Consider the following 18,929-nt stretch of genomic DNA (forward strand, 5'->3'; position numbering starts at 1 on the left):
TGGCCGAATCGTTACAGTTTTCTATTAATAAAAGTAATTTAATAAAAATGTATTAGGATATATTAGGTAAAAAATGAGTACTTTGACTTCTTTTTTGATTTAGGAGTTTTTATTTTTTAATAAAATTTTCTTTGTATTTGCACTATCACCAAAATTTGACTCCGTTCCTAATATATATTATGTAATATAACTATAATCTCTTCCATATTGTTCCAATTGCTCTTTAGCAAGTGATAAGCTTTTCTTTGGCGTTCTATAGAAGATTTTTGTAACCTTTGGTAGTATTTGACTATTTTCTTCTTTTAGTTTGTTGTTACTTTTGTTTTTGATGCTTTTATATGATTTTGGAAGAATTATTTCCGTTTAAGTCTTTTTCTTTTGTTATTGACCATCCAATTCAATCTTTTTTAAGAACAAAAGATTATGTTGGTTAAGATATTTGACTAATATTCAGGTTTTCTCTCTTAGTCAATAGCTTCTTTCAAAAGGAGGCTACTGTCTTTTCCTTTTCTTATTTCCCTACCCAATTCAATTTTCGTTTAGTAATAAAAGATATTGGTTTGTGATTTTGGATTTGTAATGACCCGACAGGTCGTTTTGAGTATCACAACCCCGTTCCTCCATTTACTGCTCAATTTATGCCTTACAATTTATTTATGATTTATCGGGTTAGTTGGTTCGAGTCCGAAAGAAATTCGGAATGAAATGAGACACTTAGTCTCATTATTAAAAATTTAAGTTAGAAAAGTGGACCGGATGTCGACTTATGTGTAAACGACCTCGGAATAGAGTTTTGATAATTCCAATAGTTTCGTATGGGGATTTTGGACTTAGGAGCGTATCCGAAAAATTATTTGGAGGTACGTAGTGGAATTTGACTTGAAATGCAGAAAGTTTAATTTTTGGGAAGTTTGACCGGGGGTTGACTTTTTGATATCGGGGTCGGAATCCAATTCCGGAAATTGGAATAGGTCAGTTATGTCATTTATGACTTGTGTGAAAAATTTGAGGTCAATCGGACTTGATTCGATAGGTTTCGGCATCGAATGTAAAAGTTAGAAATTTCATAATAGACTAAAGTTTTAAGTGAGTTCGCATAAGACCCAACTTTGAATGAGAATATATATATATATATATATATATATATATATATATATATATATATATATATATATATATATATATGGAGTTATGTGATGATCTACCTATCAAATGAAAGATCTTCGAGTCTAGTTTCTAACGCTTCAAATCGTTCGTCATTTGGACATTCCTACAAGAAGTTATGACCAAATTACCAAAATCTGGAAAAATACAGTTCTGCAACCAATTCTGCGATTGCAGAACCATTATGCGATCGCATAAGTAGTTATGCGACCGCAAAATGGTCGCAAACCTGTCCAGTGAAGCCCATTTATGGGCATCGATTTTGTGGTACATTTTGCGACCCGCATACCCATTTTGCGGTCCATTATGCGACCGCAGACCTGCTTTCGGAGGGCTAATTTTTTTATTTTCATAACCCGAACTCATTTTGATAAATAGGCTTTGGGACTCATTTTGGAGCAAAAATCTGACATTGTTTAGAGAGAAGAGAGAGTGTTTTAGAGAGAAGAAGAAGCTCAAGTGCTTTTTTCATCAATATCTTGTTCAAGCTTTGAAATCCAATAAGGAAATATCACAAGATCTTCACCAAGAGGTAAGGTTCTAACCCCTAGTCTTCAATTTCGAGTTTGGGTAAAGATGGGTGATTAAGAGTATGATTCTTGGGTGTAATAGTATTATTTATACATACCAATAAGGTTTGTGAAAAGATTGTTGAGGCCATATTGGCTTTGTATTACGCTTGGGATGAAGGAACCCCTCCGGAGTCTGTACACACCCCCAGTGAGCGTAGATGATCATCGATATTCAGGATGGACTTCCCATGGCATGGACTTGCCTTACTTGCTACTTTATATATATATATATATATATATATATATATATATATATATATATATATATATATATATATATATATATATTTGGGATGGATTTTCCCAGGGCATGGACTTGCCTTACTTATTTATATTGTAATGAGTTATGTGGACATGAATCTTGTCTGTATCATTTATATTTAGGGATACATTATCCCAGGGCTGGATTGGCCTTATACGGTACTAGGTGACTGACGATCAGTCGATGTGTATTTATATACGGGTTGGAACACCCCTGGGTTGGATTGGTCATAAACAGTACCGAGTGACCGGATAATTTGTGACTAGTATTTACATGAGGTCTTTCTACTGAGATGTCATATGCCTCATATCATGCAGTATTGATCTATTTCACTTGTACTGAGTTTAACTATTGAACTTGAAAGCATGCCTACATTTCTGTACCATTATTTTTACTGGACTGTACCTACGGAGCTCATCATTTCTTTCAGCCTAGAGGTTAGTCTTGGTACTTATTGAGTTAGTTGTACTCATACTACACTCTACACCTCGTGTGCAGATCCAGGTGCTCCCGGATACGACGGCTGCTAGAATTTGGAGTTATTTCTGTTGGAGAGTATCAAGGTAGTTGCTTGACGACCGCAGACTTGATTCCCTTCCTGTTTAGTTATTGTACTGTTCTATACTTCAGACAGTGATGTTTATCAGTCAGACTTTGTATTCATTTAGATGCTCATGTACTCAGTGACACTGGATTTTGGGAGTGTTATATTATCGAGATTTTCGGCTTGCTTAGTATTCAGATAGGCGCCATCACGACAGGTGAGATTTTGGGTCGTGACAAGATTAAAAGAGGATTCATGAAGTTTGAAAAATACCTAAACACCATCGTTGCTAATTTATAAAAAGAGCTCCACTTTAGCCACATACATCAACTCTCGAGGTACGTATGCTTCTCTACTTCTCCTTTTCTTTTGTGATTTGGAAATGTTTAACTATAATATACTATATGTTATTTGTCATAAATATTAAGTCAAATAGTCATTTTAAACTTTGCATGGTCACTTATTAATTATTTTGGAAACTTACATTTTTTCCTTTAATTTTTATTTTATAACTTAAATACATTATTAAATAGTAATAATATAATTTTTTAAAGTTGTATATTATTGATATGGGTACATGCGCAACACGTACCCTAAGGTTAGATCAAAAAAATAAAAGGATAACTTCAAAAATTAGAAGGAGTACTTCTAACTTCTTAAGTTTAGTATCAACTCAAATCCCCTCTTGAGGTTTTCCTTTTTTCTGATAATCGAGAAACTTCCAAGGGCTAGTGACGGCATGGGCGTATCTAGGTTAGGATGTGGGTTCATGTGAACTCATACTCCTCTTTCTAAACCATGTATAATAATGTTATATTTCTTTAAAATTATTTAAATATATGTCCAAGTTTAAAGACTCATATGGTACAATAATTATTGGGGGAACATCTACAAGTAAAATTGACAGTTCAAATCCCACTCCGTGCGATCTTATAAATCACTAAAAAATTAAATAGAATATAATTTTGAAACTATATTTTCAAAAGTGTTATGGGTTCATGATAAGAGCCCAAAATTAAACCCGTCAAATATAAATTCTATATTCATATCTTCACAATGGAAATCCTGGATGTGCCTGATCTGACGCATGGTCCCAAACTCGGCAGCATCAACAACATTTTCTCCTTCCTCTATAATTTCCTTCTTACCAATTTCAACACCATATATAATGTAGGAAGTAAAATTGTTTGGAAGGTGCGTTATCAACTTGAACAGTTGTGCTCTTGACCAGAGTTTGTGTACGTACAACTTCATCGTTTGAGGCGCTATAAACCACATCATGGATACGAGTCTTGCGCTAGACCGACTCACTATCTCATTATCCTCTACTTTACATTGCCACCACGTACACGTACATTGACTGTCTTGTTACGTGACAGCTTAGTATTAGCAGGCTAGCGGGCAAATTCATACTTGCGCTTCTTCCTCCCAGCTTTCTTCCTGCCACCAGTGGCACATCTTTTGTGCATAGAGTCTCCATTTCTAGACCAAAGAAACTCGTCTACTCCAATTAAAGTTTCAGAATGCTTGCAAATGGAATCACCACTGAACTCAACTCTAGAGAAATATGGTTTGCAATGCTTTTTCTAGAACTTATATTTAAGCAAACCACATTGAATTCAATTTTTTTTTTTTTACCATAAGTGTAATATTTCAATTTTGAAATAGCGTTGTTTTAGTTCCTCTTTTTTTTTTTTCTCCCCAAGTATGATATACGAAAGTTATGGCTCAAGAAGGTGAACAAATGCACACAAGATATGACTAAAACAACGCTATACCCACAGAAGAGCACATACAAGAGATGACTGAAAATGAGAATAGCACTAAGCACAAAGAAAGGAATAGTTTGACTGAAAATTTCAGCACGGACAGTGAACTTATACCCACAGACACACAGGAAATTGACTCTACAGGAAAGGAAGGACAAGAAGATAATACAATGGACATGACAAAAAAGATAACACATACAATTGTGACAAATATACAAGATTCTGGGCAGCTAATAGTAGACTTGGGACCATTAATAGTCATCAAGCATACATCACACATCAACAAGAAAGGCCCTGACATAGAGCAAACACAATTGGGGGAAGAAGAGAATGAAATAAATGAACATAATGAGGCGCATACCGATAACAATGGAACTGAATCTGACGAGGATATTGGCCGCACTGCAGCAACATTCATTCCTAAAGAAAATACTTGCGACGATCCAGTTACACAAGAAATTGAAAAGGTGATAGAAAAGCAAGGTCTCTCACCAAGAGGGGTGAGACACATAAGAGGAAAGAAAGGAGGAAAATCAGACAATCCCGAGTTGAAAAACAAGGGAAAACAAAACATACCCCTCTAATAACTTTATGATTAGTCCAATCATATGGAATATTAGAGGGATGAAATCCAAAGGAGCTTTTGATAGACTAATCAAATTAGTCAACATGCATAGGATTGATTTTGTGGCACTACAAGAACCTTTTCTCTCTGGTGACCAAATTGATGGTTATAGGAACAAATTAGGATATGACAATGCACTCTCAAATGCTCATAGTAAGATTTGGTGCTTTTGGAATTCTAATCTCACTTGTACTGTTAAGTCAAAAAGCAGACAACAAATTGCTTTTCACATCCATCACACTAACTCAGACAACAATTTTTGGTTTACAGTAGTTTACGCCAGAAGTAGAGCCATTAAAAGGAGAAGGTTGTGGAACAAACTTAGATCTCTTAGTAGACAGATTCATGCCCCTTGGTCTATTGCTGGAGATTTCAATTCCATCATGACTACTGAGGAAAATTCAGGAGGGAATCCACACTGCTTGAGCAAGAGCACAGACTTCATCTCTTGTATGGAGGAATGTGGCATGACTGATCCTGGATTTACTGGTAGCCCATTCACCTGGTGTAATGGAAGAAGAAGAGCAGAAGAATTAGCAAAAGACTAGACATAGTTCTTATTAACGAGGAGTGGGCTGAAGCTTTTAACTTAGTCAAAATTGATCACCAATCTAAAACTGGTTCTGACCACAAATTGCTTTTAATAAGGCGCACTAACGACCGTCAGGAAGTTATCAAGTACTTTAAATTCTTGAACTTTTGGACTGATCAGGAGGACTTCCTTTCCTTAGTCGAAAGATGCTGGAACACCAATGTTCAAGGCAATCCTATGTGGATCCTACAACAAAAACTCAAGGCGTTAGCTAATAGTCTAAGTAGATGGTCAAGAGACACCATTGGAGATGTGCATGAAAATGTCAAACAAATGGAGGAGAACACAAGACTTCAAGAGGAAGCTTATGATTTAGATGACTCAAAGAAGCAGTGTTCTCTATGGATCCTAACAGTGTTGCAAGTCCAGATGGATTTAATGAACATTTCTTTCAGAAAGCTTGGGATATTGTCAAGAATGATATAATGGAATTTGTATCTGCCTTCTTCAATGGAGCAAACCTCACCAAATATTATGCTCAAACATGCTTGGTCTTGATCCTAAAAATTAGTTCTCCTGAAAACTTTTCCCAGCTGAGACCTATAAGCTTGTGTAACTTTACCAACAAGATCATCTCTAAGCTTATTGCTATGAGAATTAACCCTCTGCTACCCAAGATTATATTAGAGAACCAAACTAGCTTTGTGAAAGGTAGACTAATTACAAAGAATATTCTCCTCTCAATAGATTGTTCATGGAATCAATAAGAAGAGAAATGGAGGTAATATAGTTATGAAGTTGGACATGTCTAAGGCTTATGACAAGTTGTCATGGACTTTTCTGACTTTAGTCCTCAGGAGAATGGGATTCTCATAGTGGACCATTGAAGTGATTCATAGACTCATTGTTAATAATTGGTACTCCATCATTATCAATGGTACCAGGTACAGTTTCTTTTATTCCTCCGGAGGAATGAAACAAGGAGATCCTCTTTCCCTCTCCTTATTCTTTATAGCAGCAGAATGCCTCACCAGAGCACTCAATCATCTTCACACCAAAGAAAACTTTGTGGGATTTTCAATGCATAAAAGAGGGCCACAAATCAACCATCTCAGCTATGCAGACGATCTCGTGTTTTTTTTCATCAGCAAACAAAAGGTTTATCAAGCTCATTAAGAAACAACTCAAAAAATATCAAGAGGCTTTTGGTCAAGAGATCAATAAGGACAAGAGCTTTTTCTTAACTCATGATAAGATGAATAATCATCACATGAGAAAGATTAAGAAGTGGACTGGCTATAAGCACAGTCACTTTCCCTTTACATACTTGGGATGTCCAATTTACTCATGAAGGAAGAAAATCAGCCATTTCACAGATATCACCACTAAAGTCCTAACCAAAGCAGGAGGATGGCAAGGTAGATTCCTCTCCCCTGGTGGTAGATCAGTCATCATAAAGCATATCCTTCAATATCAGACTCTCCACTTGTTAGCAACTATGGTTTCACCTATCACTGTGATGAACCAGATCGAGATGTACTTAGCAAATTTATTTTGGGGACAGAATGAGGGAAAAAACAAATACCATTGGAGTTCACGGGCCAAGATGTGCTACCCCACTGAGGAGGGAGGACTAGGGTTTAAAAGAAGAATTTATGACATTAGTAATACCTTCCTCACTAAAAGATGGCGGAGACTAAAAACTGAGGAGAACTTATGGACTAATTTCATGGCTGCCAAGTACTGCCCTAGAAATAATCTGGTAGCCAAGGTAGTAAGTTCCAGAGACTCTAGTGAATGGAGAAGCTTGTTGGCCATTAGAGACAAAGTAGAAGACAAAGTTATTTGGAGGGTGAATGAAGGAAATCTGCTTTTCTGGTGGGATAATTGGACTAATGAGGGACCTATTAACTCATTAGTCAATCTCACATACAAGCCTGGAAACACTAAGGTGAAGGATTTCATCCAGGGTCATAATTGGGATGTTGAATCTCTAAAGAATGAAGTCCCACAGAACATTATTGAAAACATTCAATATGTGGATTTGGGAGATCCCAATACTAAAGGCCAAGCCATCTGGAAACTTACTACAGATGGTAGTTTCTCTTGTGCATCAGCAATTCAAACTCAGAGGCAAAAAAAACAATCATTGTCCTATGCTTAGCAAAATAAGGCCCAAAGAAGTTCCTTTTAAGATATCCTTCTTTATGTGGAGACTCTTAAAGAATAAATTGCCTCTTGATGGTAATACTCAGAGATTTGGTATCCATACGGTCTCCAGATGTTCTTGTTGTAGTCGACCTAAGGAAGAAAGTCGACATCATTTGTTTGTTGAGAGTGACACTGCAAGAGCTGTTTGGCATAATATATCCAGACCATTAGGAGTCAACTGGAGAAGAAACAACATCACCAATGTGTTATATTAGTGGTGGAACATATCTCCAAAAAACCCAGTGCATAAACTTATCCTTCACATAACTCCTATTATCACTTTTTGGGAAATTTGGAAAGCTAGATGCTCTAAAAAGTACAGCCAAAAAAATACTACCATTGCCAGGATTTGTTAACAAATTGTGTTTTTGAGTAAAACTTCCATGGGTATAAAATTTAGTAGGATGGAAAATGAATGCAATTGGAACCAAACTTGCTACATAGCTGAGAGCTATAAACCTAGACTCAGGAGCATTATGGTGACATGGGTAAAACCAGAGGATGATAACTGGAAGCTGAACTCCGATGGCAGTTGTATGATAACATTGGGCAAAGCTGGTGTTGGAGGGATTGTTAGAAGAAGAAGTGGAGATATGGTAATGGCATATGCTAATCCTATTCAATTCTTGACTAACAATTTCTCTGAATTGCAGGCTGCACTTTTTGGAATTGAATGGTGTTGTGAACAACAATTCAACAAGCTTACGGTAGAGCTAGACTCCCTACTAGTAGTTCAAATGATACAAGGAAAGGTAAAACCACCATGGAGAGTTCACAAAGACATATCAACTATCAGAGAAAAAGTAATGAAGATGAACATAGAAGTGCGTCATTGCTTTCGAGAGGGAAACACAGTAGCAGACTCCTTAGCCAAGCATGCTACGAACATCCTGGAAAACAAGTTATATTTGCACGAAGAGGAATTACCTTGGGGGACAAAAGGATATCTGAGAATGGACAAGTTACAAATACCCTCATTCAGGATCAAAGCAACCAAACATTCTGGATGTTTTTTTGAACCACCTTAGATAGGTACTACTAGCTGGATATGGATCAACAAATACCATAAATCACCAGCTAACAAAAACTTTTTTTGGATAGAATAATTAGAGAAATGCCAAACTATGTAATGAATGGATCCACATTCCTTTTGTTCATGGAGGTCAGGCAGAGCCCCCCTCCTTGTAATCGTGATGCTTTAGGAATAAAAGATTACCCCACTCTGGGTTTATCTTAAAAAAAAAAAATGCACACAAGATATTTGATAGAGTACTTACCTTTACACATTGGTATATGTAAAAGCTCCTAAAATGCTCTCAACTTCTCCCTTACTTCTGCCGCACAACACAACACTCCCACCCTACAAGCATAGAATAATCATGGCATCACAACCACACTCCACCGATTCCAAAACCACAGAACCACCAGATAACGCAACTATGCAAATTGACACACCCTCACACGTCACAAACCCCGACCACCCCACCTTCTTGAATAAACTAATTACTAATACCCAATTATCTCCAGATCTCAATAATCCTCACCTTCAATTGCATGCCATTGATCTTACCAATGAAAGCAATACCACCAACGACCCATACAACTTTATTCCCATCACTACTGAAGACAAATCACGACTCTATTCACCATGGCAATTTTCAGTCATCGTGAAGGTCTTTGGGCGTAAAGTTGGTCACCAATTACTACGACAAAAGATCTACGCACAATGGAAGCCTACAGAGGAATTACCCCTAGTTGATTTGGGCACATACTTCTTTCTATTAAAATTTCAGGAGGAGGAAAACATGCTGAGAGCCCTACACGACCGGCCTTGGTTCATTCTCAACCATTTTCTCTCCGTCCGAAAGTGGGAACCCCAATTCCTAGCCTCCACAGCAAATCTCACATACTCAGCCATCTGGGTACGGCTCCATGAACTCCCAACGGAATTTTATGACATAGATATACTCCAAAAGTGGGCAATAAAATAGGTAAACTATTAAAAATTGATACATGTACCTCCACAACTACACGAGGCCAGGACGCAAGAATTTGTGTCAAGGTGCCCTTAGAAAAACAACTGAAATCACACATTTTCATTGGCACTCATAAACAAATTATATTATATGAAGGAATCCATCTCCTCTATACAACTTGTGGTAAACTCGGCCATTTACAGAAGACCTGCTCTACCTTAATCCATCCACCATCCACATCCAATTCCTTGCAAAATACACCACCTTCTCCTAAAGCTACTACCAGTGCACCACAAAACACAAATCCTTCCCAAGAATGGAAGACGGTGCAATTCCCGAGAAAATCCGCCGCAAAATCTCGCGTCCACCAACCAACATTCGCTGACACAGGAATTTCGTCGCATAAAATAAAAGATATGGCTCACGCTCCACGCGTAGGTAAGTCCCCTAACCCTAACTATTTACTTAATCAAATTTCAGGAAATGAAGGTAATCCAAATTATAAAGTTTATAAAGCTATTAATCAGTAGCGTCCGCAAATCTTTAATCACTCAAATAAATTTGCCAACCTGCAATTAGATGACCTACAGTCGCACAACAACACAGATGCGGAGGCCCAAAACTTAGAAAGCACACCACCAACCCACCTTGCTAATGACGCCACTCACCACGTAGACTCACCTGCCATAAATCACCACTCCCTTACCCCACACACCTCCACGTCAGAAGATCTATACATACCACCTAGCCCTACTATCCAAAACCAAATCTCCTCATACTTTCAGAATACCAAGGGTAATCATCACCCTGCTAGCCCTCTAGTATACGAAACTCCTCACATGGATTTGGGGAATCCAGAACAGGAAGAAACTACACAAAACACTCCTCAAACCATATCAAATATCACCATACATATACAGTCAAGACAAAACCATTGCTCACCGCCACATCGCACCACTACGGGCTCTACAACTATAAATCAACAATCATCACAGCCCACTACACCTCCAAGCTCCTTCACTGATACTAATACCACTTCGAACACACCCACTATTCCCTCCCAGATCATATCCAACTCTTCGTCCACCCACAACTCCTCCAAGACCATGCTCTCATATTCACATTGGAAGTGAATGGGCAGGAGGTCACGCTATTACTCACCAACCCAATGGACCTAGCCCAAATAGTCACCGAGGGGATCCGTCTAGCGACGGACATCTATGACCGGTACCTCTAGTCTATGATGCAAGCACCATACCTAGCACCCTACCAACCATTGCCGAACTCTGCCCCTTACTGGGATCCCACACACTTATATCCCCACATTCTCCAACTTCCATTTTAGGTCATTACTGGACTACCATCGCCCGTTTCTAGTTGCTCTATTGGAACCCATCTAGTTGACCACCAAGCTCTTAAGGAGGATTTTCAATTTTCTGACATGGCTCAGGTGTCAGCTGTGAGCCAATCTGGTGGTATATTGCTTTTATGGTACCATGACTCACTTACAGTGGATATTCTTGCCACTACTCAGCAAGAAGTTCACTGCATGATCAAGGTATGTCCTCATCCTCAAAACTAGTTATTTTTCGCAGTATCTGCTAGCACTCATTATAAAGATATAAACATTTTATGGCAGAATCTTAAGTGTATAAAAGATCTTTACTCGGGTCCATAGATACTAGGTGGAGATTTTAATGAGATCCTTTCAGCGGGAGACAAATATGGTGGTAGATATATTAATTTAAATAGATCCTTTCAGCGGAAGACCGTATAAATTATTGTCACCTTGCAGACTTAGGTTTCAAAGGTAGTCGTTACACTTGGACTAATAATCGTAGTATGTGTCATCATATATTAGAAAGATTAGATAGATTAATGACCAACTATGAATGGCTTAATTTATTTTCAAATTATCTAGTTACTCACCTCCCCCGTACACATTCGGACCACTGCCCGTTATTATTACAACTAAACTACCACAGGCGAAAATCTAACAAAGTCTTTCGCTTTGAAACAATATGGGCTTCCCATCCTCAATTTAGATCTTTAATCCAATCAGTATGGTCTATACATGATCAACTCTTACCTGCCATTGAAAACTTCACCACCATTGTCCAAGCGTGGAACAAAACTCATTTTGGCAATATCTTTAAAAATAAAAAATCCTTCTAGCTAGGTTAGCAGGTCTTCAATCCTCTCCCAAGTATCCAACTAGTATATTTTTACAAAACCTTGAAAAAGAATTAATAGGAGAGTACAACTGCATCCTTCAACAAGAGGAAGAATTCTGGAAACTCAAATCCAGGATTACTCGGCTAAACCAAGGCGATGCCAATACCAAATTCTTTCACCTCTCAACTCTCCAATGGCGTCGTAGAAATAAAATTATAACACTCCAAGATGATGGAGACAATTGGATTAGTGAACCTTCACACATTCATTCCCACATCTTGGACTACTACCAAAATTTATTCACTACTAGTTCCTCCTCCTCCACCAACTCCTCTCTCACATACACCCACATTTCACTCTCGCAAGAAGATCAAAATACACTCCTACAACCACTACAAGATAGTAAAATAGCTGAAGCAATAAACTCCTTTCAACCATTAAAGGCTCCGGGTCCAGATGGACTATACTCATATTTCAATCAACACTATTGGTCTGACATCAAGCACTCAGTCACCACATTTTGCCATCAAAATTTTAGGGAACATACAATACCAAGCGAAATCAATACCACGTATCTTTGCCTCATCCCAAAAACTAAACATGCCACATCCATTACCCAGTATAGACCTATTAGTTTATGTAATACTATCTATAAAATTATTACAAAAATTATTGTAAATCGCCTCAAGCCAATTATTCCAAAAATTATCAACCCTACACAAACAAGTTTTCAAAAAAACAAGCGAGCGGCAGATAATGCTATTATAGTCCAAGAAATCATTACTAAATTTCAGCGCATGAAAGGCAAAATTTCCCATATGCTTATGAAATTAGACCAGGAAAAAGCATTTGATCGGCTAGAGTGGTCCTTCATACGTCAAACACTTACTCAATTGAATTTTTCTGGACCACTTATTCAACTTATCATGTCTTGCGTCTTCACATCATCCATCTCCGTCCTTATTAATGGTAGTCTTATGGAATTCTACCATCCAACTATAGGACTATGTCAAGGCGACCCGTTATCTCCATATCTATTTGTTGTATCAACGGAAATGCTCTCCCGTAGTATAAATACAACTGTAGATTTTCAACTTTGGTTGCCTATACAACTCTTCAAAAATGGTCAAAGTATCTCTCATCTTTTCTTTGCCGACGACATCATTCTCACCTCCAAAATAACAACGAAGAGTTGTCTTACAATAGTCGATACTTTAAACTATTTCACTACTCTCTCTGGCCAATCCATCAATTTTGCCAAGTCCAAAATCTTTTTCTCCAAAAATTGTGACTCCAATGATAAACAATTTGTATTGCACAATTTCAATATGATTGAAGGACACCGTTTTGAAAAATACATGGGATTCCCCATATTCACTCATAGACCTATTAAGACCGATTTTCAATTTCTATTAGATACTTTTAAGACACGACTGGCGGGATGGAAATCTAAGCACCTTACTATGGGAGGAAGAACAACTCTAATTCGATCCACGCTAAACACTCTTCCAAACTATATTATGCAATACATCTCCGTCCCCAAAATCATCCTATCACACTTAAACCGCTACTAGCGAAATTTTCTTTGGGGTACTACTACACAAAAGCAAATATTACACCTTATTAAATGGAGCAAAGTTACTAGCCCAAAATCGGAAGGGGGTTTGGGTATACAAAGGCTAGATACCAAAAACCAAGCCCTTCTAGCCGGCCTTGCATGGAGACTGTTCCATAATCCACTACAACTGTGGGCCCAGGTTCTATTGTCAAAATACAACCGACAAAGTGCCCTCTGTTCACAACGATCTTTTGTTTGGGAAAATGTTTTGACAGGATAGATAACATGTCAAAAAGTCTACAAATGGAGAATAGCAAATGGCAAACACATTAATTTCTGTTGTGATCCCTCGATTAAACATAATACCACCCTTCGTTCCCTTATCCATGGTCCCCTCCAGCACAATGAAGAGCTCTTCACAGTAGCGAATTACACCCCAAAATGCCTCATGGAATCTAAACACCATCTCTTTCCAACTACCACATGATATCACACAACAAATACATACCATATATTTGGGCCCTTACAACGGAGGGCACATTTTCGGTAAAATCCAGTTACCACTCTCTCAACCCCCCTACACCTTCGCCTCTCTTCACATGGGTATGGAAACGCAAGCTTCCACCAAAACTATTACACTTTATATGGGTATGCGTCCACGATCGACTGCCAACAAACAATTATCTTGCATGCCTATCCATCATTAACTCAAACATTTGCCCCATGTGCCACACGACACCTGAAACTTCACAACACATTTTCTATCAATATCCCAAAGCCAGCCAACTATGGTCATAACTGTCACGACCCAATTCTCTTATAAGCCGTGATGACATCCAGCGCCGCCGCCAGACAAGCCAAAACTGAACTAACTACGTGATTTCTCTTTTTAATAAATTTCCAAGTAATTAAATTTTATTTATTAAGAGACTTAAGAAGTAGAAAGTATAATAAATAAAACGGAAGCAACTGAGTGAAATCATAAACCATAGTAACAATCCAAGACCACAATGTCTGCTAGTATGTGCCAATGACCTGGTGTCACAAGTATATGAACACTAATAGATTATACAAAACTCTAGCTATTGTCACAAGTATATGAGCACTCTAAACATGCCGCATCCATTACTCAGTATAGACCTTTTAGTTTATATAATACTATCTATAAAATTATTACAAAAATTATTGTCAATCGCCTCAAGCCAATTATTATAAAAATTATCAACCCTACCCAAACAAGTTTTCAAAAAAAACAAGCGAGCGGCAGATAATATTATTATAGTCCAATAAATCATTACTAAATTTCAGCGCATGAAAGGAAAAATTCTCCATATGCTTATGAAATTAGACATGGAAAAAGTGTTTGATCGGCTAGAATGGTCCTTCATACGTCAAACGCTTACTCAATTGAATTTTCCTGGACCACTTATTCAACTTATCATGTCTTGCGTCTTCACATCATCCATCTCCGTCCTTATTAATGGTAGTCTTATGGAATTCTACCATCCAACTATAGGACTATGTCAAGGCGACCCGTTATCTCCATATCTATTTGTTGTATCAACGGAAATGCTCTCCCGTAGTATAAATACAACTGTAGATTTTCAACTTTGGTTGCCTATACAACTCTTCAAAAATGGTCAAAGTATCTCTCATCTTTTCTTTGGCGACGACATCATTCTCACCTCCAAAATAACAACGAAGAGTTGTCTTACAATAGTCGATACTTTAAACTATTTCACTACTCTCTCTGGCCAATCCATCAATTTTGCCAAGTCCAAAATCTTTTTCTCCAAAAATTGTGACTCCAATGATAAACAATTTGTATTGCACAATTTCAATATGATTGAAGGACACCGTTTTGAAAAATACATGGGATTCCCCATATTCACTCATAGACCTACTAAGACCGATTTTCAATTTCTATTAGATACTTTTAAGACACGACTGGCGGGATGGAAATCTAAGCACCTTACTATGGGAGGAAGAACAACTCTAATTCGATCCACGCTAAACACTCTTCCAAACTATATTATGCAATACATCTCCGTCCCCAAAATCATCCTATCACACTTAAACCGCTACTAGCGAAATTTTCTTTGGGGTACTACTACACAAAAGCAAATATTACACCTTATTAAATGGAGCAAAGTTACTAGCCCAAAATCGGAAGGGGGTTTGGGTATACAAAGGCTAGATACCAAAAAACAAGCCCTTCTAGCCGGCCTTGCATGGAGACTGTTCCATAATCCACTACAACTGTGGGCCCAGGTTCTATTGTCAAAATACAACCGACAAAGTGCCCTCTGTTCACAACGATCTTTTGTTTGGGAAAATGTTTTGACAGGATAGATAACATGTCAAAAAGTCTACAAATGGAGAATAGCAAATGGCAAACACATTAATTTCTGTTGTGATCCCTCGATTAAACATAATACCACCCTTCGTTCCCTTATCCATGGTCCCCTCCAGCACAATGAAGAGCTCTTCACAGTAGCGAATTACACCCCAAAATGCCTCATGGAATCTCAACACCATCTCTTTCCAACTACCACATGATATCACACAACAAATACATACCATATATTTGGGCCCGTACAACGGAGGGCACATTTTCGGTAAAATCCAGTTACCACTCTCTCAACCCCCCCTACACCTTCGCCTCTCTTCACATTGGGTATGGAAACGCAAGCTTCCACCAAAACTATTACACTTTATATGGGTATGCGTCCACGATTGACTACCAACAAACAATTATCTTGCATGCCTATCCATCATTAACTCAAACATTTTCCCCATGTGCCACACGATACCTGAAACTTCACAACACATTTTCTATCAATATCCCAAAGCCAGCCAACTATGGTCATAACTGTCACGACCCAATTCTCTTAGAAGCCGTGATGACACCCAGCGCCGCCGCCAGACAAGCCAAAACTGAACTAACTACGTAATTTCTCTTTTTAATAAATTTCCAAGTAATTAAATTTCATTTATTAAGAGACTTAAGAAGTAGAAAGTATAATAAATAAAACGGAAGCAACTGAGTGAAATCATAAACCATAGTAACAATCCAAGACCACAATGTCTGCTAGTATGTGCCAAGGACCTGGTGTCACAAGTATATGAACACTAATAGATTATACAAAACTCTAGCTACTGTCACAAGTATATGAGCACTCTAAACATGCCGCATCCATTACTCAGTATAGACCTATTAGTTTATATAATACTATCTATAAAATTATTACAAAAATTATTGTAAATCGCCTCAAGCCAATTATTCCAAAAATTATCAACCATACCCAAACAAGTTTTCAAAAAAAACAAGCGAGCGGCAGATAATATTATTATAGTCCAATAAATCATTACTAAATTTCAGCGCATGAAAGGAAAAATTCTCCATATGCTTATGAAATTAGACGTGGAAAAAGCGTTTGATCGGCTAGAATGGTCCTTCATACGTCAAACGCTTACTCAATTGAATTTTCCTGGACCACTTATTCAACTTATCATGTCTTGTGTCTCCACATCGTCCATCTCCGTCCTTATTAATGGTAGTCCTACGGAATTCTTCCATCCAACTAGAGGAATACGTCAAGGCGACCCGTTATCTCCATATCTATTTATTGTATCAACGAAAATGCTCTCCCGTAGTATAAATACAGCAGTAGATTATCAACTTTGGTCGCCTATACAACTCTCCAAAAATGGTCTAAGTATCTCTCATATTTTCTTTGCTGACGACATCATTCTCACCTCCAAAATAGCAACGAAGAGTTGACATACTATAGTCGATACTTTAAACTATTTCACTACTCTCTCTAGCCAATCCATCAATTTTGCCAAGTCCAAAATCGTTTTCTCCAAAAATTGTGACTCCAATGATAAACAATTTGTATTGTACAATTTCAATATGATTGAAGGACACCGTTTTGAAAAATACATGGGATTCCCCATATTCACTCATAGACCTACTAAGACCGATTTTCAATTTCTATTAGATACTTTTAAGACACGACTGGCGGGATGGAAATCTAAGCACCTTACTATGGGAGGAAGAACAACTCTAATTCGATCCACGCTAAACACTCTTCCAAACTATATTATGCAATACATCTCCGTCCCCAAAACCATCCTATCACACTTAAACCGCTACTAGCGAAATTTTCTTTGGGGTACTACTACACAGAAGCAAATATTACACCTTATTAAATGGAGCAAAGTTACTAGCCCAAAATCGGAAGGGGGTTTGGGTATACAAAGGCTAGATACCAAAAAACAAGCCCTTCTAGCCGGCCTTGCATGGAGACTGTTCCATAATCCACTACAACTGTGGGCCCAGGTTCTATTGTCAAAATACAACCGACAAAGTGCCCTCTGTTCACAACGATCTTTTGTTTGGGAAAATGTTTTGACAGGATAGATAACATGTCAAAAAGTCTACAAATGGAGAATAGCAAATGGCAAACACATTAATTTCTGTTGTGATCACCTGGATTAAACATAATACCACCCTTCGTTCCCTTATCCATGGTCCCCTCCAGCACAATGAAGAGCTCTTCACAGTAGCGAATTACATCCCAAATGCCTCATGGAATCTCAACACCATCTCTTTCCAACTACCACATGATATCACACAACAAATACATACCATATACCTGCCACACACCTCTCTATGATTTGACAAGATCATCCGGGCTCTTACAACGGAGGGCACATTTTCGGTAAAATCCAGTTACCACTCTCTCAACCCCCCTACACCTTCGCCTTTTTTCACATGGGTATGGAAACTCAAGCTTCCACCAAAACTATTATACTTTATGTGGGTATGCTGCCACGATCGACTACCAACAAATAATTATCTTGCATGCCTATCCATCATCCCACCAAAAACTTTCTTCTCCTTTTTCCTCTGGCAAATTTGGTTATCTTGAAATCAATATGTTTTTAAGAATTAGAAACATATCACTCAGTCTCCCACTTGTAATATCAAAGGCCTCGGAATACTATTTCCTTACGAACAACTATCTCCGATCGCCTAAAAAATCCCCACTCTATGTTTAATGGCACCCACCACCCAATGATCATTATAAATTAAATTTAGATAGTTATTTTACACCTAACAACCAGGGTATCGGCGGTGTTTTTCACAACTCCGTGGGTACTTGGAGTTTAGGCTTCTCCCAACATATTTTGGCAACTTCTACTGTAGAAGTAGAAATGCATGCACTTATGTTGGGTCTCCGTCTAGCAAAACAATATGACCTAATGCCACTCATCATCGAAGTGGATGCAAAAGAGGTACTACCTCTCCTTAAACAAAGACAACCCATTTTACACTAATCTCCTTGATGATTGCAGGTCATTGATCCAACAACTGGATGATCCAATCATCCAGCACATATGCAGGGAGCAAAATTATGTAGCAAACAACTTAGCTAACTATGGGCACACAAGCCACCTGGAAGCAGCTTGGATCTTTTTGACGCCCCCCACCTTTTGTCGCCAACATCTACCAGCTTGGAACTATTTACAAAA

The 18,929-nt window shown here is 38.0% G+C and overlaps 2 long non-coding RNA genes across 2 annotated transcripts; one reads left to right on the forward strand and one right to left on the reverse strand.

Annotated features, from left to right (window-relative positions):
- Positions 1-5,081: 5,081 nt before the first annotated feature.
- Positions 5,082-9,096, reverse strand: LOC117276006 (uncharacterized). The gene is made up of 2 exons (XR_004506229.2): positions 8,957-9,096; positions 5,082-5,714 (listed from the first exon to the last, which is right to left on the reverse strand). It is a non-coding gene; the product is annotated as an uncharacterized lncRNA (long non-coding RNA).
- Positions 9,097-10,202: 1,106 nt separating this feature from the next.
- LOC138896548 (uncharacterized) lies at positions 10,203-18,929 on the forward strand. The gene is made up of 2 exons (XR_011409901.1): positions 10,203-11,213; positions 18,753-18,929. It is a non-coding gene; the product is annotated as an uncharacterized lncRNA (long non-coding RNA).

Source organism: Nicotiana tomentosiformis, chromosome 7 (assembly GCF_000390325.3).
Source record: "Nicotiana tomentosiformis chromosome 7, ASM39032v3, whole genome shotgun sequence".
In the NCBI taxonomy this organism is placed as follows: domain Eukaryota; kingdom Viridiplantae; phylum Streptophyta; class Magnoliopsida; order Solanales; family Solanaceae; genus Nicotiana; species Nicotiana tomentosiformis.